The 26,578-nt window shown below is 41.9% G+C and overlaps 1 long non-coding RNA gene across 1 annotated transcript; it reads left to right on the top strand.

Moving 5' to 3' along the window:
• The first annotated feature begins 183 nt into the window (after nucleotides 1–183).
• LOC131740071 (uncharacterized) lies at nucleotides 184–26,578 on the top strand. Its single transcript, XR_009330705.1, has 3 exons — nucleotides 184–697; nucleotides 2,508–2,628; nucleotides 26,150–26,578. It is a non-coding gene; the product is annotated as an uncharacterized LOC131740071 (long non-coding RNA).

Genomic DNA, 26,578 nt, shown 5'->3' on the forward strand with positions numbered 1-26,578 from the left:
CTTTAGGACCTGTTTTCAGCAGAGTAGACTCAGAGGGAGGAGAGGTGTTCTCATGGCCAATGAGGCGTCGTGTGTTAAACTGATCTCCCGAGAGCCAATAGAAATCGTCCCTGCAAGAGTGGGAGGGAGTCTCAGGGAAAAGTTTTGAAAAAAAAGAGAATAGAGGGGAGTCTGAAAAAAAAAATAAAACCGGGAGTTAGAATAGAGCAGTACAGGGTAAGTGATTCAGCAGAGTAAAAGTGAGGATTTCTTAAGTCAGGAAATTCCTATAAACTTTAGTAGACAGTACTTCAGTTTAAACAAGTTTCAGAAGAGTATTCTGTTACTTCTGCTTTTATTTCTTTTGAGTTCACGTACCAAGCTCGTGTTTTATTTTAAGCAGCGTAGGTCTGTCACTTCACGTAGTCACTCAGTGCAAGTTATTTTCTTTAGGCATTGTTATATACAGTCTTGTTAAAACAACATATTGTATTGCAAAGTTTAAGTTTATGCACCGTTAATACGTGCTCGAAATGAAAGTAAAGAGACAGTGACTAGATCGTAAAATAAACGAAGCAATTGAGAGGCAGCTGGACAGTGTTTCAGAAGGACCACGTTTAGATAGAGAGAGCGAGGTAGACTGCAGCGACAGAGGTTTGCCGTGATCCAGAGACTGCAAGTAACCGAGAGCTACAACTGGGAGAAGCCTTTCAGAATTGTGAGTTTTTCCACGTGTTTTCTTTTAAAATAGCAAGCGTAACTGTGTGTTCTCAATAAAGCTTGTGAAGGCTGTGTGGTCTGTGTGGTCCAGTGGTTAAAGAAAAGGGTTTGTAACCAGGAGGTCCCCGGTTCAAATCCCACCTCAGCCACTGACTCATTGTGTGACCCTGAGCAAGTCACTTAACCTCCTTGTGCTCCGTCTTTCGGGTGAGACGTAATTGAAAATGACTCTGTAGCTGATGCATAGTTCACACACCCTAGTCTCTGTAAGTCGCCTTGGGTAAAGGCGTTTGCTAAATAAACAAATAATAATAATAATAATGAAGGGGCCATTTTGTTTTATTTCTAGGCCACAACGTACCCGAGCCACGATTCAGGCCTGCAACAGTGTTTGTTTGTTCGTCTGTCTACATGTGTGTTACACGTGGGGCTGGAGTGCACTCCACTAGCGTTTATTTTGAATAGAATATATTGGAAGAGTACATTTGAGTTAAAAACCACTGAAGCCTAGAGTTTTTAGTTACTGTTTGGTGACTTAAAAGAAGTTACATTTTGGGGAAAGTATTTTGTTATTGGAATTGTTTATATTGTATGTACAATTTACTTACCTGCAGTTCATTATATTAGTTTAACTTGAATCCCCATTTATAAAGATTATTTTTATATAAAATTCAGGACTGTGTGAGTGATTTTATTAGTTGTATATTGCTCTTGCTTAATTTGCATTTGTTATATGGTTGAATATAAATTCCTGTGGGCGCGTGCCAATAATAGGGAAACCACGTGACCATCAGGTGGAGGCATCGCTAAAGAAGAAAAGTAAGTGTGATAGTTTAAGTCTGGTAACAGTGTGCAAAAACAAAAGGACCATTGGTTCTGGGATAATAGATAAGAATCCAGGGCCCTTACTGTTAGGTGCAAGGCCTATTTGTGTAGGGGTAAGTGAGACAAGTGTTACAAAAATGAAACAATCCAAAGTGAACAAGAGAGTGCACAACACTGACTCAGAATATATGGTAGGCCTATACAGTGAATAATAAGTATTTTAAAACATTCTCACAAGTGTATGCAAGTAAATATATATAAATGTTTAAATTGCAGGTACAGGACACTGAGAATCTCTAATCAAATTCAGAGGATGAAACAGTAGAGGAATCTACAGTACAGGTGGCTTACAGTCGATTATGTGATTGTATTCCACCCTGTAGTTGCTTTGTGTGTTTTTAGGAATTGCTGGAAAGTACTACTTGTCCTGTTTTTTTTCTTCAGAGAAGACCTTAGGAAAGCCCAATCAGAAGAAAATAAACTTGTTTATGGGGTATTTTTGGGCTGCCATATATACTGTCGTGGTTACCAGTAGGTCTAAATTGCACACCAAGCTGATGTGCTTATTAATTCTTGTATGTTCTTGTATGTTAAGCCATCTTGATTCTTGGAGCTTTATGTAAACCAGCATGACCATGCTCATCTGTCTGAAATTGTGTGGCCCTGTTTCAAAAGTATCGGAAATCTTTTGTACCTGAAAGCCAATATATAAATAGCATGCACAGAGGACTGTTGTCAGAATGTCATCTCAAGCTTGTGAACTTGTAAAAAAAATGGCCTAAGAGCACAAGACTTAAGTTTAAGATAAAGAAAGAAACAAGAAGTATCTAACACATTGGTATGCCATTGATTGATCGCATAGTTATACCCTCAGTACTTTTTCCGTGTCTGTATAATTGTATTCCTTGTAAGGATTGTGGATTTACTTCTGGAATGAACAAAATGATTGATATATAACCCATTACTGAACAAATCTGTTTCAGGTTGATCCAGTTAACTTGACTCTGCAACAGAATGGACTGCTGCTTATGGCATGGAAATTGAAGCATAGACTTAGCAATGAAGCCACCTCGGACATACTGGACATTATTAATTCAATAGCTGGTAAAGAAACAGTACCAAAATCTTTGTACCATTTGGAAAAGCAGTTTCAGGGTGTAAAAGATTTTTTTTAAGTACATCATGTTTGCAAATTCTGTGATAGTTACTTGGGTATAGAAACCTCTGGGAAGAAGAGTGGGAAGAGAATAGAAGTGTTAAAGAAATAATACATTCAAAGGAGTACAGAAAAGTAAAAAAGCAGAACAGCTGTACTGTTCAGTTAGTTGATGATTAATTTTTTGCCATCAAAACTTTTGTAGCAGCTGATTTCAGTGAAGGCACAAAGTGTTTTGCTGTTGGGTGGTTTCTAAAGAGGAAGATTTTCAGTTTGTGCAGTGACCGGCCAATTAAATTATTTCTTTCACATATCATTGTAGTTAGAGACAAGTCATCTTTCTGCAGTTAACTGTGGGGAAATTAAAAGAAAGTGTGTATTTGTCGACATTCCTTGCCATAAGAAATGTCTTGTATGTATCCCCCCCCCCCCCCCCCCCCCCAACAGATTGGAAGTCACAAAGTAAAGCACTGCTTATCCTTTTGCTGTGTTACTAGCCTGGAACACAATGAATTAAAACGTAATATGACAGTACAGAAAAGTGCACTGTAATTTTAAATCAAATAGAAATGTATTTTCAAAAAATATATTGCAATCTTAAAATTGTGTACAAACTAAAGTGTTTTGTAACTAATTATTTTATTTGTTTTACCAAGTAAAACAAATAGTATTGGGCTAAAATGTGGTAGTGATTTCTGTTATTTGAGAATGTATTGTAATTTTAAATGTTGTAAACATAAACATAAGTCATTTGTTGTAATATTTGGGCTTTTTTATTCAGTAATACACATTAAGAATACCGTGTGTTTTGCACTACTTGGGAACTACTTACTCCTAAACTATACATTAACAAAAAAAGTACTATACACTCCTAATTACTTAGAGACAACTGCCAGCACTGCAAAATGACAATTAAAAATTTAAAAAGTTTATTTTATTTAATCCAAGATGGTGATTTTCAGTAAGGTTTATTAAATGTTACAGTACTCAATTTAACACTTAAGCAGGGTGGCTGTTATTTAGTGGATGGGATTTAAATAAGGACTTTGTATCTTGTGCTTTGTATGAACCACTTGATTACACTGAAAATACATACAATTCCATTTTACTAAATTATGCAGTTGTTATAGAAATATATAATATAGTGTACATGATATTTAGTATATCTAACATAAATATGCAATATAAAAAGATATCACCTATGATTTCAAATTGATCAGAAGCATTTTTGTTCATATATATTTTCACAAGTATGTCATCATATATGGTGCATTTATGTGAAAAAATATATGGACATTAAAATAAAAAATATATATTTCAACTATATTAAACCATACTGCAATATATATTTAATATAATTTAAATATGGTTCTTCCATATGGGCGGTAACGGACCATAATTTATACCGGTTTTTCCACGGCTAAAATTAGAATTTGAATTAATTAGAAACTCAGGCACATTGCAACAGCTGTATTTTTCCAAAATGAGTAGGCAGTCAGTATTCGATATTTAATAAATAAATAAATAAAATAAAATGCCAGGGCAAATTAAACAACACGGCAGAAAAAGCACTGATTAGGAGTTATTTTTCAGGTTTTGTAAGCACACAAATAAAGGTAATGAATGTATCTAAAACGTCTCTAATAAGTAAACTTTTGCCTTGTGAAAGCTTGAAAAGTAAATCATTTGGGAAGTATTTGGTGCTCACTATTCTCTTTATTTCATGTATGTCACAGGAAGGTGAAGCAGTCATGGTTTAAAACATACATACCTTTTCACAGACAGCAAGCCAGAAACACGCAGCTTCAAAAGATCTCAGCTAAGTTTTTATTTTGTTTGTTTCATTGTTTGCTATCTCTTCAAAATGTGCTGAAATATATTTTGGAAATGGTAACAAAGTGGATTCGAAAGAGGAACAATTTAATAAAAGAATAAATCCATGTACTATTTTAAAAGAAGATTTTGTATCACTATGATTTATTGAGTTTTATGTCAGAATCTCTGCAATATTACTATAAGTAGTGAAAGAACACGGTAAAAAAACAAACACGTTTTTTAAACGCAGCAGTGGCTGTACAATCCTACTAATATTATTAATCACATTAGGGACAATCTTGTGTAACTAAAGAGCTGCGGTTGGTCAGGGAGGCATTAATATTAACATACACTAATAGCACTGTCTACAGGCACAATTTTGCCTGCGTTATGTAAAAAATAACCCCCGATAGGGTGTGCGTTGTGAGAGAATTGTCTTACCGCACACCCTGGAGTGAGTTATTTCGCTTATAAAATGGCTAGGTTTTTTTTTTTTTTTTTTTTTTTTTAATAATTATAAAAACTAGCTTTTTTAAGGAAAAGAATAATACATATATTATGTATCCTTCCACTATCCTAAACACTGCACTGCACTGGCACTCAAGGGAGGGGCTTCCAAGGGTTTTTTTTTTTTTTTTGTAGGAAATGATCCTAATCAGGCTTGTGGTCTTCAAGAGAAGCTGACTAATAATTTCTGAGGCTGTTTTCACACCGATGCCGGTAACTGGATTATAAACCAGCATTAGATGATATGTGGACTAAACGACTTCCGTGTCAGTTTCCGCAGTCCTTCCCGTCCGCGGCGAGCACAATAGAATTCTATGCCGAACCTGACATTGTTTTAAAAGCCCAACGGTTGTGTCAGCAGAGAGCTGGAGAGGTTTTAATTTTGTTTTAAATATGTTTCTGAAATTGGAGGGGAGTGGTGAGATGTATCTGTTGTGTCAAATTTAAAAATGGCATCCTTGCCAGTCAGGCGATATTTAGTTTAATAAGTAGATGCCACTGATGCATATACAGTATATTACATGATGAGTGAGACTTGCGTGGTGATTTCTCAGATGGCTTTTCAATAGTGTTACTGCGACTGCTTGCCTCTTGAGTTTTCTTTGTTTTGAAAACACACAACAAACAACACATAATCCAAAAAACACAACGCTCCGGCTGGCGGCTCAGTTTCTCAGCGCAAGAGGAAGAACTGACGTAGCTGCTTCCCCTTTGTACCCAGCAAACTCCTCCCTGCAGTCAACGCGTCGCCATGGTTTCTCCAATAGAGGGCTGCCCCGCAGCTGAGTGCAATGGAATTGTCCTGAGTACTTGCAGCTACGCGCCCCTCCTAATATGGTCACCTTCCGGTTTCCACCTACCACTGAGGTGGCAGATCTAGGAGGCAGCTTACCTTCCCCCTTACACAGCGCCCTTTCTAATCGGGAGGGAGATTTACAGCATCGATCCTTTATCTCTATCACAAACAACGACAACTTTTTCATGAAAAAAAAAATATTGTAGCCCACTTCAATAGGAACATTAGCCTGCTACTGTATATTATATTAAACCAAAATAATAAAACAGTCTGGTCCTCTGTTGCCTTTCATTGAATATAATTTAATTAAAGAGAAAAATATCCCTAGAGTCTGCGAGAGCGGGGGCGGAAGATGACTCAGCGTTGGACAACATGGTTAACGACTTAGGAACGGAAACGGATATGAGTATGGAGAGTACTTCACAAAAGACTAGTTCAAGATCTGCAATTAGCAAAGACATGGAACTCCAGGTTTGTGTCTGCGGCTGGAGCAATGCAACAACGGTCAGGGGTTTGAAGATTCACCAAGGGAGAATGAAATGCTTGAGGGAGAAGGGACAAGGGCCTCGCATTGATCAGTACTTCTTACGAAGTCAGTCAAGTCAGTCGAATGAAATCCAGCGACAGGAAGCAAACCACAGTTCACAGGATATCAGCACCCCTGTCATAGACCTGAGGAGGACTTGCATGGACACAGTTAGTGATGAACCTAATGATCCTTTTGAACCAGGTCAGACAAACCAGCATAAGAGAGAAAAGAACCTCAACGGGCACAAGCCTGGAGTTAAATGGCCAAGAGCTTGTGAGAAAACTGCACGGGACACAGTAAACACAGATCAATGCTTTGCATTGGAAAGATTAAGTGGAACAGTTGAAAAGAAGCTGGATAAATTTGGGGACAACATCTACACATATGGAAGCGAGAGGTTTGGAGTTGAAAAAAGGAAGGAAAAAGTACAAACTATTCCTGGAAAGTCTAGATGGCAGCAGGAAATTGAACGCTTAGAGAAAGGAGGCAGCTGAGGAAGCAATAGAGAAGAGCAGAACAAAATCAGAAGGAGTGACTCAATCTCTTGCAAAGGGTCATAAAAGATAAGCTTGCAACATTGCACAGAGCTGAGTGCCTACGGAAATGCTACAAAAAGAAGGAGCATGCGAGAACTAACTTTTATAAAGACCCATTCAAGTTATTCACCAGTGAGAAGACTAAAAGTGGCACCAGTGGCACACTAAAAGCATCTAAGTTTGAGCTGGAGAGAGATTTGGAGGAAACACATACAGATTCAAAAAGACAAGAGCCTATGTAAATTCCTTCAGACATCCCACCTATCAATCCACCAGAATACCAAATGGAGGACTGTGCACCTAAGTGGAAAGAAGTAGAGCAACCGGTGAAAAAAAAACAAGGGCTTCATCATCTCCAGGGCCTAATGAAGTTCCATACAGAGTGTACAAGAGTGCTTCAGGAGTTCTACGAATTCTGTGGAAATTGATGAAAGTGGCATGGGAAAAACAGGTTGTACCAAGAGCATGGCGCCGAGCAGGTGGACCTAAAGAAAAAGTTTCTACAAGCATCAGTCAGTTTTGTCCTATTTCCCTATTAAACGTAGAAGGCAAGATTTTTTTCAGCATTATTGCTCAGAGATTGTCAATTTACCTATTAAAGAACTGCTTCATTGACACTTCAATACAAAAAGCGGGCATTCCAGGTTTCCCAGGAACACATCAATGTGATCTGGCAACAAATTCAATCAGCTAAAAAGGAGAGTAAGGTGCTCCATGTGACATTCCTGGATTTGGCTAATGCATATGGTTCAGTGCCACATGAACTTCTTTGGGCAGCATTTGATTTTTTTAGTGTACCGATGACAATAACAAATTTAGTGAAAGCCTACTTGAGATTTGCAATTTAGTTTTTCAACTTCAGAATTCAGCACTACATGGTAATGCCTAGAAGTTGGAATAATGGCAGGATGCACCATTTCTCCACTGGCTTTTACCATGGCAATGGAAGTAATCATTAGAGCATCAAAATGGGTAGTAGGAGGAGAGCGCTTGGCTTCTGGAATGTGACTACCACCAATTCAAGCATACATGGATGACATGAGAACCATGACTACAACAGTAGCCTGCACTAATCGGTTATTGGGCAAATTAACCAATAACATTGAATGGGCATAAATGCAATTCAAGCCCACTAATCAAGGAGCTTCTCTATAATTAAAGGTAAAGTAGTAGATAAAACGTTCTTCATTAATGGTGAGGCAATACCAATAGTGTCTGAGAAGCCAATGTAGAGTCTTGGGAGATGGTACGATGGGAATCTAAAGGACACAGTTTGTGTGGGAGAAGTTCGACAACAAGCAGTGGAAGGGTTGAAGAGCATAGACAGCAGTGCTCTACCAGGCAAACTAAAACTCTGGTGCTTTCAGTTTGGTCTACTACCGAGGTTGTTATGGCCACTGTACGAGGCTGTGTACGAGGTTTGTTTGACAACAGTAGAGAAGCTGGAAGCTTTAATCAGTTCATACATCAGGAAATGGTTGGGAGTTCCACGCTGCCTCAGCAGAGTGGGACTTTATGGTAAAGGAATACTGCAGCTACCAGTCTCCGCTCTAACCGAGGAGTTTAAGTGCGCCAAGGTCAGACTGGAAATGACATTAGTAGAGTCACGCGACAAATGCGTAAGGGAGGCAGCACCTGTGTTGAAAACTGGAAGAAAGTGGGCGGCAAAGAAAGCTGTGGAGGATGCAAAGGCTGCCCTTCGAATTGGTGATATCATGGGGCAAGTTCAGCATGGAAGAGGGGAGGCTTGGTCTCAGTTCAGCTCCTCCTACATGGCACAAGGCAGCCCCAGCTCAATGGAGGAAGCTGGTAGTCAACGAGGTGCAAAAACAGGAGGAGAGGATGAGGTGTATAAAGGCCATTTCCCAGGTCAAGCAGGGAGAATGGATGAGATGGGAGAGTGTGGAACTACGCAAGATTGGCTGGCAAGACCTACGGTCAGTGGAACAGAGCAGTATCAGTTTCCTCATCAGGTCAACATATGATGTTCTCCCATCACCACAGAACCTAAACCTCTGGGTAGGAAAGGATCTCTCTCGTCCTTTGTGTTCATCACCTGCAACATTAAGGCACATTTTGACAGGATGTAAGGTGGCTCTTAGCCAAGGACGGTTTACTTGGCGCCATGACCAGGTGCTGCGATGTGTGGCCTTAGCATTGGAAGACAAGCGTAACATGACCAATAAGTTGCCACCTGTTCCATCAAAACATTACACACAAAAGACAATATTCCTCCGCCCAGGAGAGCAACCACCAAGAAAAGGTGTTAAAACCAATCCTCGCCCAAGACAACTGGAAGCTGCTAGAGACTGGAAAATGCTGGCAGATGTTGGTCAATGGCTTATTTTTCCACCTGAGATTGCCACCACTAACCTTCAACCAGATCTTGTCTTGTGGTCTGGATCAGCCGCCTTTTTCACCTGGTAGAGTTAACAGTGCCATGGGAGGATGCTGTAGATGAGGCGTATGAGAGAAAGAAACTGCGGTATGCTCAGCTCTAGCCACTGAAGCAGAACAGCGAGGATGGAGAGTCCGTGTTTACCCAGTAGAGGTGGGTTGTCGAGGATTTGTGGCACGCTGTACAACCCGGTTTCTCAGAGACGTCGGATTTAGTGGCCAAGAGTTGCGTCGCACAGTGAAGAACTTATCTGAAGCAGCAGAGAGGAGCAGCAACTGGCTGTAGTTGAGACGGAAAGATTCTGGCTGGGTATCTCAAGCACAATAGAAAGAAAGAAACGCTGATGTACGGGTAAGTAAGCTGGGCCGAGTTGAGTGGGGGTGTGGCGGAGTGTCCCTATTTATTATTTATTATTATTTATTATTATTTGTATTTTTGTTTGCGGCGCGGATAAAAGCCACGCATCTTTTGTTATTGTTATTTATAATTTAAAACCTGTGAGGATGTGTGGCTGATCAGCTACTGATTATTTAACTAGCTGACAGTCACGCATCCTTACCAAACGCGTGCAGACTGTGGCCGAGGGGTAATAAGATAATTAACACCTAGTTAAACCCCTCGGCCAGAGTATAAGAACCTGCAGCTGTCAGTGCTGCAGGGTTGAGTGTAGAGAGGAGAGTACGGGAGAGCAGAGAGAGAGCGAGGAGAATATAACGAACAATTGCTATATTTAACATATACTTGTTGCTGTTTATTTGTTTGGCAAACACACCTTTTTGTTTTGTGTTTTATTGTTGGTTTAAATCTTTTATTTTGTTAATTTGGTTAATAAATCACACTGAGTGCCGTAGCATTCAGCTTCACCCGCCCATCCACTGTTTTGGTTCAGTTACTTCCTGGTCCGTGACGTCACCACTCCTCACCACTGCAAGCCATCCTGCCACAGGGGGACTCAACTCAGCCCAGTTAGACAGTATTCCTTTACCAGTTCAAAAAAAAAAAAAGCAGTGCACTTTTTCTTCTTGTCTGACATGCCGCAGCTCCTTGATCCTGTGCTGCACTCCGGTATATGCTACACGCTGCTCTGTTGTATGACTGCACATGGTCCAGAACCAGGTTATCGCCGCGCTGCACCAGCACTGTGCAATTCCCTGTACTACTCTCCTGATTGCCTACTGCAGCCACTTGAGAATGTGTATCCACCCTGGTGTGTGCTATGCGCTACCCCAGGTTGTGTTGACTACACACGGTTAACCACTTCAACACCATGACGTACGCAGGTACGTCAGATGCAAACCCACTTACAGTACCATGTCGTACGTGTATACGTCAAGTTTCCCATTTTATTCGGAGGATTTCGCTACCAGCGGCAGTGATGCTGACTTGTCACTCAGCGATGATGATGATGAAGAGGATGTGGAGCCAAGAACAGCAGGGGACTGGGTGTTTATTACTGATCCCTACCATGATGCCAGTCCTCCATCATTTGATTTTGCATCTTACACAGATGTGCACCCCGCCATGGAACCTGAGAGTTTGCATTCTCCATTGGAGTGCTTTTTGGCTTTTTTTCCCGAAAAGCTAATCACTTACCTTTGTGACTGTACAAACAAAAGAGCATGCAGCTACTTTACAGGTAAGCCAGCTGCAAACGGGAAGGTGTTTAGTTTGAAGTGGCAGTGCTGTGACGAAATACTATCTAAACACATTACTGGGTACAAGACAATGAAGCAGGCATCTCTGGCAGCCAGATCCATCACAATGCCTGCGTAAAGTAGCCCTGTACATACATTTGTAACTATCCCTCCAACACAAGGGAAGCAGAGACCGCAAAAAAGGTGCAGGGTCTGCTACGAAAATGAAAAAACAAACAATGAAAACTTTTTTTTATTTCTATATTGAACATGGGTATGTAGTACACAGGAGCATAAGGGTTACAGGTTTGAAAACATTATTATTATTTTCAAAATCTGGTACGTGGGGAGAGGTTTCAGTTTTACATCTGGAGTTAAATTCCACACTTGCATGTCCTGTACAACGTCCCCCTGCTAGCATGGCTGAGCTGCGCGTGGCATTGGGAGCCCCTCTCTCCCTCCCCCCTCCTCAATCTGTCCCTGAGCCCTTCACGTAGTATTCCCTGTGCTCATGATACCTCCCCTGACCATACCTTTGGACTAGTGGTAGAGGAATTGCTGCAGCACTCTCACCGAGAACGCGAGGCGTCTCGACAGGTAGCCTCAATGCTCCCCTCCTGTACTCTGGTATGGGAGAGAACGAGACGCTAGCATCCGCCCTACTCACACGAACGGTTCTGATCCCCACTGCCCCGCGTGATGACCTGAGGCACCGCCTTCAGGCTTCCGCGGCAGCTAACAGCCGGCCTACCCGCAATGACGGACATGGGATTCCTACTGACATGGGATTCCTACACAGCAGCGATCTCGGAGGCAGTTCTAACGCTGCCCCAGGCAGCCACACAATGGGCTCCACCTCAGCCTCAGCAGCCCCAGCAGGGTCCCTGAAGGCTTGCGGCTCAGGTGCACTTGCACCTCAGACATTTGGGTGCTCGCCACCGTACTCACCAGTTATGCACATCGTCACATTCTCCAATCTGCCTGGCCGGGTGATTGGTTTACAACAGTGGACTTGAAGGACGTGTATTTTCACATTCCTATCCATACAGCGCACAGGAAATATCTCTGCTTCACCTTTCAGGGGAGCATCTTAGAGTTTTCTGTGCTGCCATTCTGCTTCACCATGCGAGCCTACCTGTCGCGGCTATTCAAAACTGCCTGACCCTGTTTCAACAGGGGTCCACGGTACAACTGGTGTTGTGTCGAAAACTATTGGGTCTGATGGCCGCAGCATCATCAGCCATCCACCTAGGGTTACTGCACATGCGCCCCATCCAAGCGTGGCTCAGTGCCTTTCAGCTACACCTCAAGCGCGACAGACACCGTCGGTGGACGGTCTCACTCATGCTGGGAAGCCCTACACTGGTAGAGACAAACCTCCCACCTGTGTGAAGGTGTAGTGATGGGAGTGATACACAACTGTGACAACAGACCCATCCAATCTGGGTTGGGTTGAGGTCTGGCCAGGCAGAGGAGTCAGTGGGTCCAGGACATTCCTGCACATAAATGGCCCAGTAGAATCTATTTTTGAACCTTTGCCAGCTGCTGCAGGGCCAGCCCTGGGAGATCCTGCTGCACAAAGATCTCCTAAGTCAGGCGCAAGACACCCTTTGGCACCCAGAGCCGGGCAGACTCCAACTGTGGATCTTGCCCTTGAACGGGACCGCTAGGGCTTCCTCCACAAGAGCACTATATGCTTACAAGGAGGTATTTTTAAAAGTGGTGTATGGCCAGAGGTAATGACCCTATCTACTACCCCATAGCAATTATTTTACAGTTTCTGCAAGATCTGCTAGAGGTGGGCAGGTCCTCTTCTATGCTGAAAGTGTACCTGGCAGCTATATTTACATGCCACGTCCCTGTAGACTCAGTATCTCCGGGCGTATATATTCTCCGGGGTGCTTTGCGGCTGCGTCCCCCTAGAAAGGACGTCCTCCCTGAGTGGAGTCTAGATGTGGTATTGGAGGCTCTCACTAAGGCCCCGTTTGAGCCTATACATTCCATACAGCTGACATTAGTTTTCATCTAATTAATGTATTTAATGTATTATAGTTTTGCCAGCATAGGGGCTGTAATGAGCTCCAATGGACAAGGCCATGGGCTAAATACAAATAACATAATCATTTACGGGCATATTAATCTGTCAGTTTAATAAATCATTAATTTCATGCTGAATTAAGATATATACATACCTTTTTTTTTTTTGCTGTTTCCCCTGTAGCGCGAGCGAGCGGGGGAGCTTGTTAAAGAAAGTTTATTTAAGGTAATAATGCATTACAATTGGCAATCTAAATTATTGGGAGTTTCATGAGTCTCACCGAGAGATGGGAGATCACACCTGTATATTGGAAGTCTCCAGATGAAATCGGGAGACTTGGCAGGTATGCATTGGTGGTTGTCTCCTTTCTGAAATTGTTTCTTTACAAAAAAAATGAGTTCTGCTTTTACCATTTACAAAGGCTGAAAAATATGCCAATTCCAGCTTTCCCGGGGCGTCTGGTAACCCTATGTGTGATTGAAGAATTAGTTTGTAATATATTGCTAGTCACTGTAATTGTTAATTATACAGTCAGTTCTCGATAATACAAATTTAAAGGAACCTTCAAAAACATTAGTATTATTAGGAGTCTAAGCCAAATGCATAGTCAGTTTTTATTGAAATTACAGTAACACTGAAATCAAATTTCAATTACAAAACAATGAAAAGTATTATACATTTTAAAGTACTGTGCATTTTATTGAAAATACAGTTGTGATAGGGTGCAAGCACCTGTATAAAATGTATTATTTATTGATTGTTCCAGATTGGCAGGGATAGGGTTAATACTATCCCTGCCAAATACATGTGCAGACTGTGGCTGGGACTTCATTGATTAATTAACAAGTAATTAATTAAGATCAGATCAGTTATAGCTCCAGAAGCCAGACTTTAGTCAGAGGACACTGAGCAAGCTCTGATGTTACGTGGACCTCTCCAGAACATGGTGTCCCTTCTACAGCTCCAGCAGGCATCATTAATTGTACTGTAATTCTTGATATGTATTTTTTGTATACAACTGTAAGTTGCCCTGGGTAAGGGCATCTGCTATGAAATAAATTATAATAATAATAATAGTAATCAAAGGAGGACTCTCTTCTCTGCACCCTGTGCTCCTATATTACAGAGGGCTGGCCATCCCGGGTGGCGGACAAACTGACACAATTTTTTAAGGATCAAAGAAGAGCTGTCCTGCTGGAATGATTTCTGTGTGGCCCAGGGTCACTGCACAGTGGTGCTGAATTTGGCACACAAGGGTCAGGCAACGTTGCCGGGACCTGGTGTGGTGGCCTGGCATTGAGCAGCATATCGAATTACTGGTCAAGGACTGTGCAGCTTGTTTGGGTTTGCGAAGATGGATCTTCCAGCAGCAGTGACAGTGAGGAGGATGCCAGCAGTGCCAGGACCAAGTGAGCGAAAACGGCACAGGGGATCCCATGGAGCAAGGATGCCAGCCACTTCAACTGCATCATCCCCTGCACCTGATCCAGCTGCTACTTCACCTGAGGCAACCGCTTCTCCAGTGGTAGCGCCAGCACCACCTAGCACTCAAGAGGCTGGTAATGAAGCTGCAAGTAGAGGGGTGAACATAATATTTTGAAGAAAGTTCCAGTGCCCACGGCATATACTGAAATGCAACATTGATGAGAGCGCATTGGGTGCTTTTTGCCTATTGATTTGACATGCATATGCTTCACCACATCCAACGCTGCACTGAAGCCCACGACAACTACAAGATGATTCCTGGTCAATTCCATTGGAGGAATTAGAAGCTTTCATTGCACTAGTATGTGCCCGTGGAGCACTTGGTGCCAGAAGCTTGGGTTACTGTTGATAGCTGTGCCAAATGCGAAGGCAGTAAGTGCAATGCATATTTTGAAAAGCGCAGGATCCGTGCCAGCACGTATATTTTGTAAAAGACTGTAAATGAAGCCCATTCCGTTCAAATGTTTATTTATTCATGTCATTTCGATTATAATATGTCTGTATATAAACAAATAGCTTTGGTTGCATATATGCGCTTTGTTTTGTAAGCAATATAAATCCATTAATTTAAAACAAATGGATACTTATTTACATTGTTTCAGTTGTACAGTTTTCTATGTGCATGCTATACCTGTATATACACATTTATTTTCAAATATTAGTTTATTTAATTTTTTACCATTTTTTGAGGTTGTGCTTTATATAATATGTCTGTATATAAACATATTTTTGTTCAAATGTCCGTTTATTTACAATGTTTCGGTTGGTTTATATGATGTTCCTGAATAAAACTACTTATATTCAATTGTTGTCCTTTCATTATAATATTTATGTTGTTTTTAATACGCAAATTAACTGCTCATGGATGTTCTAGGTATGTATATGAACTCAGTCGTTCTAGTATTAAACACATCTGTACAGCAGTCTACCACCCACAAGCTAATGGGGGGGGGGGGGTTGAGAGGTTTAACACCCGCCACAGCAATCATAATGAAGGTTACATTTTAAACAACATCAGTAATAAAATGAAAGAGAAACTACTTGATACAACTCCAGCTCCAGCTCATCCAGAACTCTGCTGCCCGCCTGGTGTTCTCTCTGCCTCGCTTCGCCCACGCTACTCCACTACTCCGCTCGCTCCACTGGCTCCCGATCACCGCTCGCATCCAGTTCAAGACTCTTGTACTAGCCTACAGATGCCTTGACCAGTCTGCACCCAGCTACCTCCAGACCCTCATCTCTCCCTACACCCCCACTCGACCTCTCCGCTCCGCCTGCACTAGAAGACTAGCTCTACCACCGCTACACTCCCCTGCCTCCAAAGCCCGCTCCTTCTCCACCCTTGCTCCGCAGTGGTGGAATGACCTTCCTACAGATGTCAGGACTGCCCAGTCCCTGACCACATTCCGGCGCCTCCTTAAGACTCACCTCTTCAAAGAGCACCTGTAGAACTCCTCTGTTTGTATCCCGAGACACTATCACCCTTCATGTAAATGTGCTTTATTTTGTTTGCTCTTATCAGCCCCTATTTTACTGCATTTAATCCTGTACTTCAGAATACTGTAATCTGCCAAGTTTTTAACCTGTAGTACTTTGTATTTAATCACATCCTGATGTAACTATCACTATTTAATCATATCCTGATGTAACTATCACTATTACCTGCTGTATTATTTGAATTGTGGTTTGTCAAACTTGTACTTTGCTTGAACAAAAGTTATTGTATTTCTTGCTCTTATTGTATTACTTGTATTGTAACGCTTGAAATGTTTTTGCTTACGATTGTAAGTCGCCCTGGATAAGGGCGTCTGCTAAGAAATAAATAATAATAATAATAACTCAAAAGTTTTATTCAAGCACGACATATCAAACATCTGCACAGCCAAAACGCCATATTTAAATGAACAATTAAACATAAAAGGGTTTATTTTCTAACTTACCACATATAAAGCACTATCAAAAAAAGAAAAAAGAAAATAAAACATTTCAAAAGAAACTAGTGTGTAAACAGGTATATGTACATACAAAACTCCAGCCTGCTGCTTTGCAGTTTTCTGATCAAAATGTTTCTGCCGAAGCGCAGTGGCTAGCTTCAAGATGAAATCTCTCCTACTGATATTTTCTCCGCTGCATTCCTTGTACAAAACAAAGGAATTGATGGCTGCCAGGTCCAGTAGAGATAACAGGCTTGTGTGTATATACCTGTATATGTGTATATATATATATATATATATCAGCGGTGGCCAATACGTGTGTCATGTATGTATGTAGTACCCCAGAGTACCGTAGGGTGTCGCTGTTTTAATGTACGACATTTGTTGGTGCTTGTACGGTACTTGTGGGATTAGAATCAATAAACGTTCATTAGCTACCCACAACCCTGGCCTGACGTGAAAATATTACAACGTGGATCGCGATCCACAGGTGGATTGCAAAAGATTTTCAGTGGATCTCGGGACAAATCAGAACAAGCACTAGCATATAAGCATACAACAGTTTTTGTTTCGGCTGATGGGGAGAGCCTTCCGTGTCGTCCAGTAGCACAGATGAAAATATCCCAACAGTTTCTGCATATGAGTCTAACAAAATGCTTGTACGAACATACATTTTAATTTAGGCGCATGTATGCAACTAGAAATTCCTAAAAGTTGACTATAAACAATAAACGTGATTTATGTTTTAAAATGAAAAATAAAAGAAATAATAAAAAAAAGTCAGATCTAAACTCATAGCTCAATAGTAATGTACTCTGGGAATGTAGTTTATTAGTCCAGTGCCCACTGTAATCACACATTAAAAACTACAAATCCCATACATTGCCAATTTCACTGATTTATGAGTGCGATGGCTAAGGTCCTGTGTTTTTCAATTGTAATTCAACTGCTATCCCCTAGATGTACCTGCAGCCACTCCAGTTATAGTAATCGAATTAAGAAATCAACACATTACGCTTTGACTAATTAGAAAAACAAAAGCTAATTATGATTAGCTATAAATAAATGGTAATTGAATAAATTGGTGCGTTAAAAGGAAAATCGAGAGACCTAAACATGGAGTCAAAGACATCGCAATCAAAAAGCATTTCATTGCGTGAACGCACGCAACAATATCCACCTGGTGTTCTGTACACCGATGGGTATAATTTATTTTGCACAACTTGCAATTTATCTTTGGACCACACTCGAAAGTCAACAATTGACCGACATTTATCATCAGAAAAACATAGAAAACGAAAGGCTGAGATTGACAGCTATGAGACAGTGTCCTCCAGTAAAAAATGTAAGGGGAACGAAAATTATGAACACCGACAAGATGTTATTTTCGATTTGACAGAGGCATTTATTTGTGCTAATGATAATCCCAAACTACGTGCATTTCTGAACAAACATGTAATAAATGTGGGAGCAATTCCTACAGCAGGTCAACTGAGAAGGGAATATCTACCCCAAATTGCAAGATGAAAATTGTACAACTGGTAAAGAAACAACTGCAGAAGCAGCTATCTTGTTTGTTTATGTCCTTGTTATCTATGTGGTGTCGGGGCTATCTGTATTAATGAGATAAGCCCATTTTTTTTCAGCTTCCCTTGGCTCCTACCGGTCTCACTGGGCCATTGAATGGTTTTCTCGGCTTTTTCCGGAGAAAAAACGACTAGAGACCTGTTTTTTACGTCTATTTGATGATGTCGGACAGGGTCCGACATAGGACCGCAAAGGGTTAAAGGACCCTCACAAATTGCTTAACCCTTTGCGGTCCATTGTCGGACTGGGTCCGACATTGCAATTATTCCTCACAGGTCCTTTGTCGGACTGGGTCCGACATCATTATAGCAACGCAATAAACGGGTGTTTAGTCGTTTTTTCTCCGGAAAAAGCCGAGAAAACCATTCAATTGCCGAGTGGTAGCGACAGGAGCCGAGACAAGTCGGAAAAAAAAAAAAAAAAAAAAAAAAAGGCGTATTTCATGAATAGTCATACATGGTATCAGGTATCAGATAATGGGCGTCCATAATAAACAAGCTGGCTAAGTGCGTCAGCGCACTGAGACTATCATGGACATTTGCAGAGCTTTTTTCAGATGTTATAGTAATAAAATAATGACTTGGATCGCATTATTGAGGAGTTTGGTGATAAAACGAGTGATCTGGAGATGATCGATCGGTATGTACGACTATTATTATTATTATTATTTATTTCTTACACAGCTGAACGCTATAGCAAACAAAAGGCTGGGGAGGGGCTGGAGATGCCTAGTGTGTGCTTTGTTGATATGCAGGGCCATTTAAACCCGTTTGACTGTGAAAAAAAATACTTTTAAACAGCGCGTATAAAATTAACTGCGCGTGTGAAAATTAATTAGACCTGGCGTGCCTGACGCACGATTAATAAATGGACCGCAAAGGGTTAAAGATGTGCAAAGTTTAAAATCTCAACTTTCCCTAATTGCAACGCATGCAGTTAGCAAAGACATGGAACACCAGGTTTGTGTCTGCGGCTTGAGCAAGGCGACAGCGGTCAGGGGTTTGAAGATTCATCAAGGGAGAATGAAATGCTTGAAGGAGAAGGGACAAGGGCCTCGCATTGATCAGTACATTTTACAAAGTCAGTCAAGTCAGTCGAATGAAATCCAGCGACAGGAAGCAAACCACAGTTCGCAGGATATCAGCACCCCTGTCATAGATGTGAGAAGGACTTGCATGGACACAGTTAGTGATGAACCTAATGATCCTTGTGAACCCGGTCAGATAAACCAGCATAAGAGAGAAAAGAACCTCAACAGGCACAAGCCTGGAGTTAAATGGCCAAGAACTTGTGAGACAAACTGCATGGGACACAGTAAACACAGATCTCTGCTTTGCATTGGAAAGATTAAGTGGAACAGTTGAAAAGAAGCTGGATAAATTTGGGGACATCATTTACGCATATGGAAGCGAGAGGTTTGGAGTTGAAAAAAGGAAGGAAAAAGTACAAACTATTCCTGGAAAGTCTAGACGGCAGCAGGAGATTGAACGCTTAGAGAAAGGAGACAGCTGAAGAAGCAATAGAGAAGAGCAGAACAAAGTCAGAAGGAGGGACTCAATCTCTTACAAAGGGTCATAAAAGATAAACTTGCAACATTGAGCAGAGCTGAGTGCCTACGGAAATGCTACAAAAAGAAGGAGCGTGCGAAAACTGACTTTTATAAAGACCCATTCAGATTTGTAAAGTTATTCACCAGTGAGAAGAATGGCACACTAAAAGCATCTAAGTTTGAACTGGAGAGATATTTGGAGGAAACACATACAGATTCAAAAAGGCAGGAGCCTATGTCAATTCCTTCAGACATCCCACCTATCAATCCAACAGAATACCAAATGGAGGACTGTGCACCTAAGTGGAAAGAAGTAGAGCAAGTTGTGAAAAAAGCAAGGGCTTCATCATCACCAGGGCCTAATGGAGTTCCGTACAGAGCGTACAAGAGTGCTTCAGGAGTTCTACGAATTCTGTGGAAATTGATAAAAGTGGCATGGGAAAAACAGGTTGTACCAAGAGCATGGCGCCGATCAGGTGGAGTATTTATACCTAAAGAAAAAGATTCTACAAGCATCAGTCAGTTTCGTCCTATTTCCCTATTAAACGTAGAAGGCAAGATTTTCTTCAGCATTATTGCTCAGAGATTGTCAACTTACCTATTAAAGAACTGCTTCATTGACACTTCAATACAAAAAGCGGGCATTCCAGGTTTCCCAGGATGCTTAGAACACATCAATGTGATCTGGCAACAAATTCAATCAGCTAAAAAGGAGAGCAAGGAGCTCCATGTGACATTCCTGGATTTGGCTAATGCATATGGTTCAGTGCCACATGAACTTCTTTGGGCAGCATTTGATTTTTTCAGTGTACTGATGAAAATAACAAATTTAGTGAAAGCCTGCTTTGGATATTTGCAATTTAGTTTTTCAACTTCAGAATTCAGCACTACATGGCAATGCCTAGAAGTTTGAATAATGGCAGGATGCACCATTTCTCCACTGGCTTTTACCATGGCAATGGAGGTAATCATTAGGGCATCAAAATGGTTAGTAGGAGTTGGCTTCTGGAATGCGACTACCACCAATTCGAGCATACATGGATGACATGAGAATCATGACTACAACAGTAGCCTGCACTAATCGGTTATTGGGCAAATTAACCAATAACATTGAATGGGCACGAATGCAATTCAAGCCCACTAAATCAAGGAGCATCTCTATAATTAAAGGTAAAGTAGTAGATAAAACGTTCTTCATTAATGGTGAGGCAATACCAACAGTGTCTGAGAAGCCAGTGAAGAGTCTTGGGAGATGGTACGACGGGGATCTAAAGGACACAGTTTGTGTGTGAGAAGTTAGACAACAAGCAGTGGAAGGGTTGAAGAGCATAGACAGCAGTGCTCTACCAGGCAAACTAAAACTCTGGTACTTTCAGTTTGGTCTACTGCCGAGGTTGCTGTGGCCACTGACTGTGTACGAGGTTTGTTTGACAACAGTAGAGAAGCTGGAAGCTTTAATCAGTTCATACATCAGGAAATGGTTGGGAGTTCCACGCTGCCTCAGCAGAGTGGGACTTTGTGGTAAAGGAATACTGCAGCTACCAGTCTCCGCTCTAACCGAGGAGTTTAAGTGCGCCAAGGTCAGACTGGAAATGAGATTAGTAGAGTCACGCGACAAATGCGTAAGGGAGGCAGCACCTGTGTTGAAAACTGGAAGAAAGTGGGCGGCAAAGAAAGCTGTGGAGGATGCAAAGGCTGCCCTTCGAATTGGTGATATCATGGGGCAAGTTCAGCATGGAAGAGGGGAGTCTTGGTCTCAGTTCAGCTCCTCCTACATGGCACAAGGCAGCCCCAGCTCAATGGAGGAAGCTGGTAGTCAACGAGGTGCAAAAACAGGAGGAGAGGATGAGGTGTATAAAGGCCATTTCCCAGGCCAAGCAGGGAGAATGGATGAGATGGGAGAGTGTGGAACTACGCAAGATTGGCTGGCAAGACCTATGGTCAATGGAACAGAGCAGTATCAGTTTCCTCATCAGGTCAACATATGATGTTCTCCTATCACCACAGAACCTAAACCTCTGGGTAGGAGAGGATCCCTCATGTCCTTTATGTTCATCACCTGCAACATTAAGGCACATTTTGACAGGATGTAAGGTGGCTCTTAGCCAAGAAAAGGTGTTAAAATGAATCCTCGCCCAGGACAACTGGAAGCTGCTAGAGACTGGAAAATGCTGGCAAATGTTGGTCAACGGCTTATTTTTCCACCTGAGATTGCCACCACTAACCTTCGACCAGATATTGCCTTGTGGTCTGGATCAGCATGCCTTGTTCACCTGGTAAAGTTAACAGTGCCATGGGAGGATGCTGTAGATTGAGGCGTATGAGAGGAAGAAACAATGGTATGCTCAACTAGCTACTGAAGCGGAACAGCGAGGATGGAGAGTCCGGGTTTACCCAGTGGAGGTGGGTTGTCGAGGATTTGTGGCACACTCTACAATCCGGTTTCTCAGAGACGTCTGATTCAGTGGCCAAGAGTTGCGTCGCACAGTGAAGAACTTATCTGAAGCAGCAGAGAGGAGCAGCAACTGGCTGTGGTTGAGATGGAAAGATTCTGGCTGGGGATCTCAAGCACAATAGAAAGAAAGAAACGCTGATGTATGGGTAAGTAAGCTGGGTTGAGTTGAGTGGGGGACGGAGGGGGGTGATGCTGGGACGCCAGAATCACCGTCGAGCCTTCTTGAGGTGTCGTGGGCTAGTCTACGAAACACAGAGGATGGAAGGTGCCCACTTGAAGACCCCAAAGATGTACCCTACTTACCTCAATCCAGACAGTTATTATGCTGACACGCTGTGGAGACCGCACTGTGGTTGATCCCCGGAGCCAGCATCGCAGCTGTTGTGTGTGCTGATGCGCTAGGGAGGTAATAAGCTGATCCCTGGAGCCAGTATTACAGTTCAGCCATTAACACCTGACAGAAGGATATCTACATCATCATATGGAAGGAAACGCAAATGGATGGAGACACATATGGATCACATTAGTTTACTGTAAAGCTACGTCTTATTTGATGCTTATCTTGGCGAGAGCGGAGTTCAAATCAACATGAAGTTTTAACATCTACTCTCGTGTAATGGAAATCATTATTATTATTATTATTATTATTATTATTATTATTATTATTATTATTATTATTATTTTATTTTTTTGTGTGTGTGTGTGTGTGCCCCTAAATTTTAGCCTAGTGTATTTGTTAAGTTTTTGTTGTTGTGGTTGTTTTGTTTTATTATTGCTATTACGTATTGGACACTATTATATTAAATCCTGCTAATTTTGGTCATAGTTTACTGGTGGATCGCGGAGCCCGTTGAGATCCATCAAAATGGATCGCAGTGTTTGGTGTATTGGATTGGCCACCACTGAGATATATATTATTATTATTTATTTATTTATTAGCAGACGCCCTTATCCAGGGCGACTTACAATCGTAAGCAAATACATTTCAAGTGTTACAATACAAGTAATACAATAAGAGCAAGAAATACAATAACTTTTGTTCAAGCAAAGTACAAGTGTGACAAACCACAATTCAATAATACAGCAGATAATAGTGATAGTTACATCAGGATATGATTAAATACAAAGTACTACAGGTTAAGCACTTGGCAGATTACAGTATTCTGAAGTACAGGATTAAATGCAGTAAAATAGGGGCTGATAAGAGCAAAATAAAGCACATTTACATGAAGGGTGATAGTGTCCCAGGATACAAACAGAGGAGTTCTACAGGTGCTCTTTGAAGAGGTGAGTCTTAAGGAGGCGCCGGAATGTGGTCAGGGACTGGGCAGTTCTGACATCTGTAGGAAGGTCATTCCACCACTGCGGAGCAAGGGTGGAGAAGGAGCGGGCTCTGGAGGCAGGGGAGCGTAGCGGAGGTAGAGCTAGTCTTCTAGTGCAGGCGGAGCGGAGAGGTCGAGTGGGGGTGTAGGGAGAGATGAGGGTCTGGAGGTAGCTGGGTGCAGTCTGGTCAAGGCATCTGTAGGCTAGTACAAGAGTCTTGAACTGGATGCGAGCGGTGATCGGGAGCCAGTGGAGCGAGCGGAGTAGTGGAGTAGCGTGGGCGAAGCGAGGCAGAGAGAACACCAGGCGGGCAGCAGAGTTCTGGATGAGCTGGAGCGGACGGGTGGCGGACGCAGGGAGGCCAGCCAGGAGGGAGTTGCAGTAGTCTAGGCGGGAGAGTACCAGGGCCTGGACCAGGAGCTGGGTAGCATAGTTGGTGAGGAAGGGTTAGATTCTTCGGATGTTGCTCAGGAAGAATCGGCAAGTGCGTGCCAGAGTGGAGATGTGCTGGGAATAAGAGAGGCAGGGGTCCAGGGTGACTCCAAGGTTCTTAGCTGAAGAAGAGGGAGAGAGTGTGGTAGATTCCAGAGGAACAGAGATAGAGAGATCAGAGGAGGAGGGAAAGAAAAGGAGGTCAGATTTAGAGAGGTTGAGTTTGAGGTGATGCGAGTGCATCCAGGAGGAAATAGCAGACAGACAGGTAGAGATACAGGAGGAGATGGTGGAGTCAGAGGTGGGGAAGGAGAGGAAAATCTGAGCATCATCAGCATAGAAATGGTATGAGAAACCATAGGATGCGATGAGGGGGCCCAGGGAGCGGGTGTAGAGAGAGAACAGGAGAGGACCCAAGACTGACCCTTGGGGGACTCCAGTTAAGAGAGGGTGAGGTGTGGAGGTTGCTCCACGCCAGGTTACCTGGTAAGTGCGGTTGGAGAGGTAGGAGGAGAACCAGGCCAGAGCAGTGCCAGAGATCCCCAGGTCAGCAAGAGATGATAGTAGAATAGAGTGATCAACAGTGTCAAAGGCAGCAGAGAGGTCGAGGAGAATTAGGACAGGGGATATATATATATATATATATATATATAAAATATGCACATATATACCCTTTACATTGTACAGTACGCTGAGTTATACAACAGTTCCTAGCTCCTGAAGACTAACTCGCAAGAGAAAGCTATTTAACCGATGAAAGTCTTCATGATAAGGAGTAAATTAAGTCATGTGGGTCTCAGGGATGTGCAAGTTATTATTGGGACTGACATACTGATGATCGAGCCCGATCTTGCTTTTGTTCTGAGAAAGTGAGTGTAACTGCAATGCAAAATGATGGCTCGTCTACCAAAATGACAATATTGTAAGGACTGAGAGAGAAATTGCAAAAGAAGAGAAAATCAAATGAGGGTACCACACTCTCTTAGTATCAAGCACTAACTCGTGCTCACCAGATACTAACCTTTTTTTAATTCACACCATGTCCCTTTAGGGGTTCCGTAGAACTGAATAATTCAGGAAGGATTTTTTAAAATGTGAAAGGCAGGACACAGTGGATCTGCGGAAGCTCAGAAAACTGGCAAGCTCCAGGCCCCTGAGATGGCTCGAGGGCTCTGGAGTCGGAGCATGGCCAATCCTAGCTTAAATTGCCTCCTTTTGCCTCTGCCTGCTGCTTTAATGTTTTATCAAAATAAAATTCTAGATATTAGAAATAAAATCATACAGACTCATCCTATTATGGATGAACCTTAACCAATTCATCTAGACTGGTTAAAGAAATGATATAGTCTTTTTTTAATGATTTCTTTAGAAGACCTGACGGAGCTAGTTCTGCATATGAGACCCACGCTATGTTCTTGTGATCCCATCCCTTCTAAATAATTAATAGAAGTACTTTGTGTTCTCAATACACACATAAAAGAAATTATAAATGAATCACTTGACTTTGGCTTAGTTCCTTTAGCACTCAAGGTAGTGGTGATAAAGCCATTACTTAATAAAACAAATTTAGACCCTAAAGACCTCAATAACTTTATGCCAAATTCCGATCTGCCATTTTTAGCAAACGTTCTTGAGCGGATTGTTGTAAACCAAGTACAAAGTTTCTTAACTACCCACAGCATGTATGAGTAATTCCAGTCTGGATTTTGAGCTGCACATAGCTCAGCCTGAGTTAGAGTATTAAATGATCTGTTGATAAGCTCTTGTCATAAGTGACCAAATTGAGCACTGCACTTTTTCACTTTTCAATGATTGATTGATTTGCACTGTTTGTTATAATTTTGCTGTGATTATTTATTTATTTGTTTTATTTTATATCACTTATTATGTTTAGTTTTTGCTTTGTGTGTTTTACTGTTTTGTTGTATTTATTATGAGTACACTGGTGATCAAATGGTAGAACTGATTGACATTCTGAGGAACCTAATTGCATCACCTGTTACTTCATTTGATTACTAACTGCCCTATAAGAGGTGTGCTGCCTGCACAGTGCAGGTAGAGAGCAGGGCAGACTGTGTTGCTGGAGGACCAAGTCTAGGAAGAACCTGCAGGGACAAGTGGGACCAAGGGAAGTTACAACCAAGAAGTTGTAGTACTTTTGTTTGAGTGGTGAACCCTGTCTAGCTTGCAAATAAGTGCACAGGGCTAGAATAATTTTGTTCAGTGTCTGATTGGAAACAATTTTATTTGACAGTACAACACATATATTGACTTTACTACTAATATAGGAGTTATGAAGTCTGTCAAATAGCATTATACTGATTGTACATAACTATTGTGGTGGTCTGTATATAAGACAACCTGCTGGAATATTGTTAGAAACTTCAAATTGGGATACAATACGTTGCAATGCAACTGCACTGACTTGTCTGTTCTTTTTGCTTGTTACAGCAGGTACCTGGGCCTGGGCTTTTGGGCTGACCCCCTGTTGGACAGTGACCAGTGGGACAGCATTTGGGATGGGCAGAAGATGGCCCCAGGTTTCGATGGGGCCTGTCTGTGTGGGGCTAATTTTATAGTGAAGAGGACAAGGGCCATTTATGGCCTGGAGTGATACTACAAGCTGGGACACAAGGAATACAAGGTTGTTTCTTTCTGTGCTACGGCCTCTCTTCTCATGGTCGAGAAGCACCGGGAGCCTCCCTGACTATTTGCACAATTGAACTTGTTTTTAGATACTGTTAACCTAATTCAATTGTTTAAGTAGGACTTGTTGTTTTAGAGAGATGTCATATTTCTAGGTTTAGTTGGGATTGTATTTTTTTTTTTTGTATAAACTGTTATTTGGATAAAGATTATTGTAGCCATTCATTGCAATAA

Source organism: Acipenser ruthenus, chromosome 12 (genome assembly GCF_902713425.1).
Source record: "Acipenser ruthenus chromosome 12, fAciRut3.2 maternal haplotype, whole genome shotgun sequence".
Lineage (NCBI taxonomy): Eukaryota > Metazoa > Chordata > Actinopteri > Acipenseriformes > Acipenseridae > Acipenser > Acipenser ruthenus.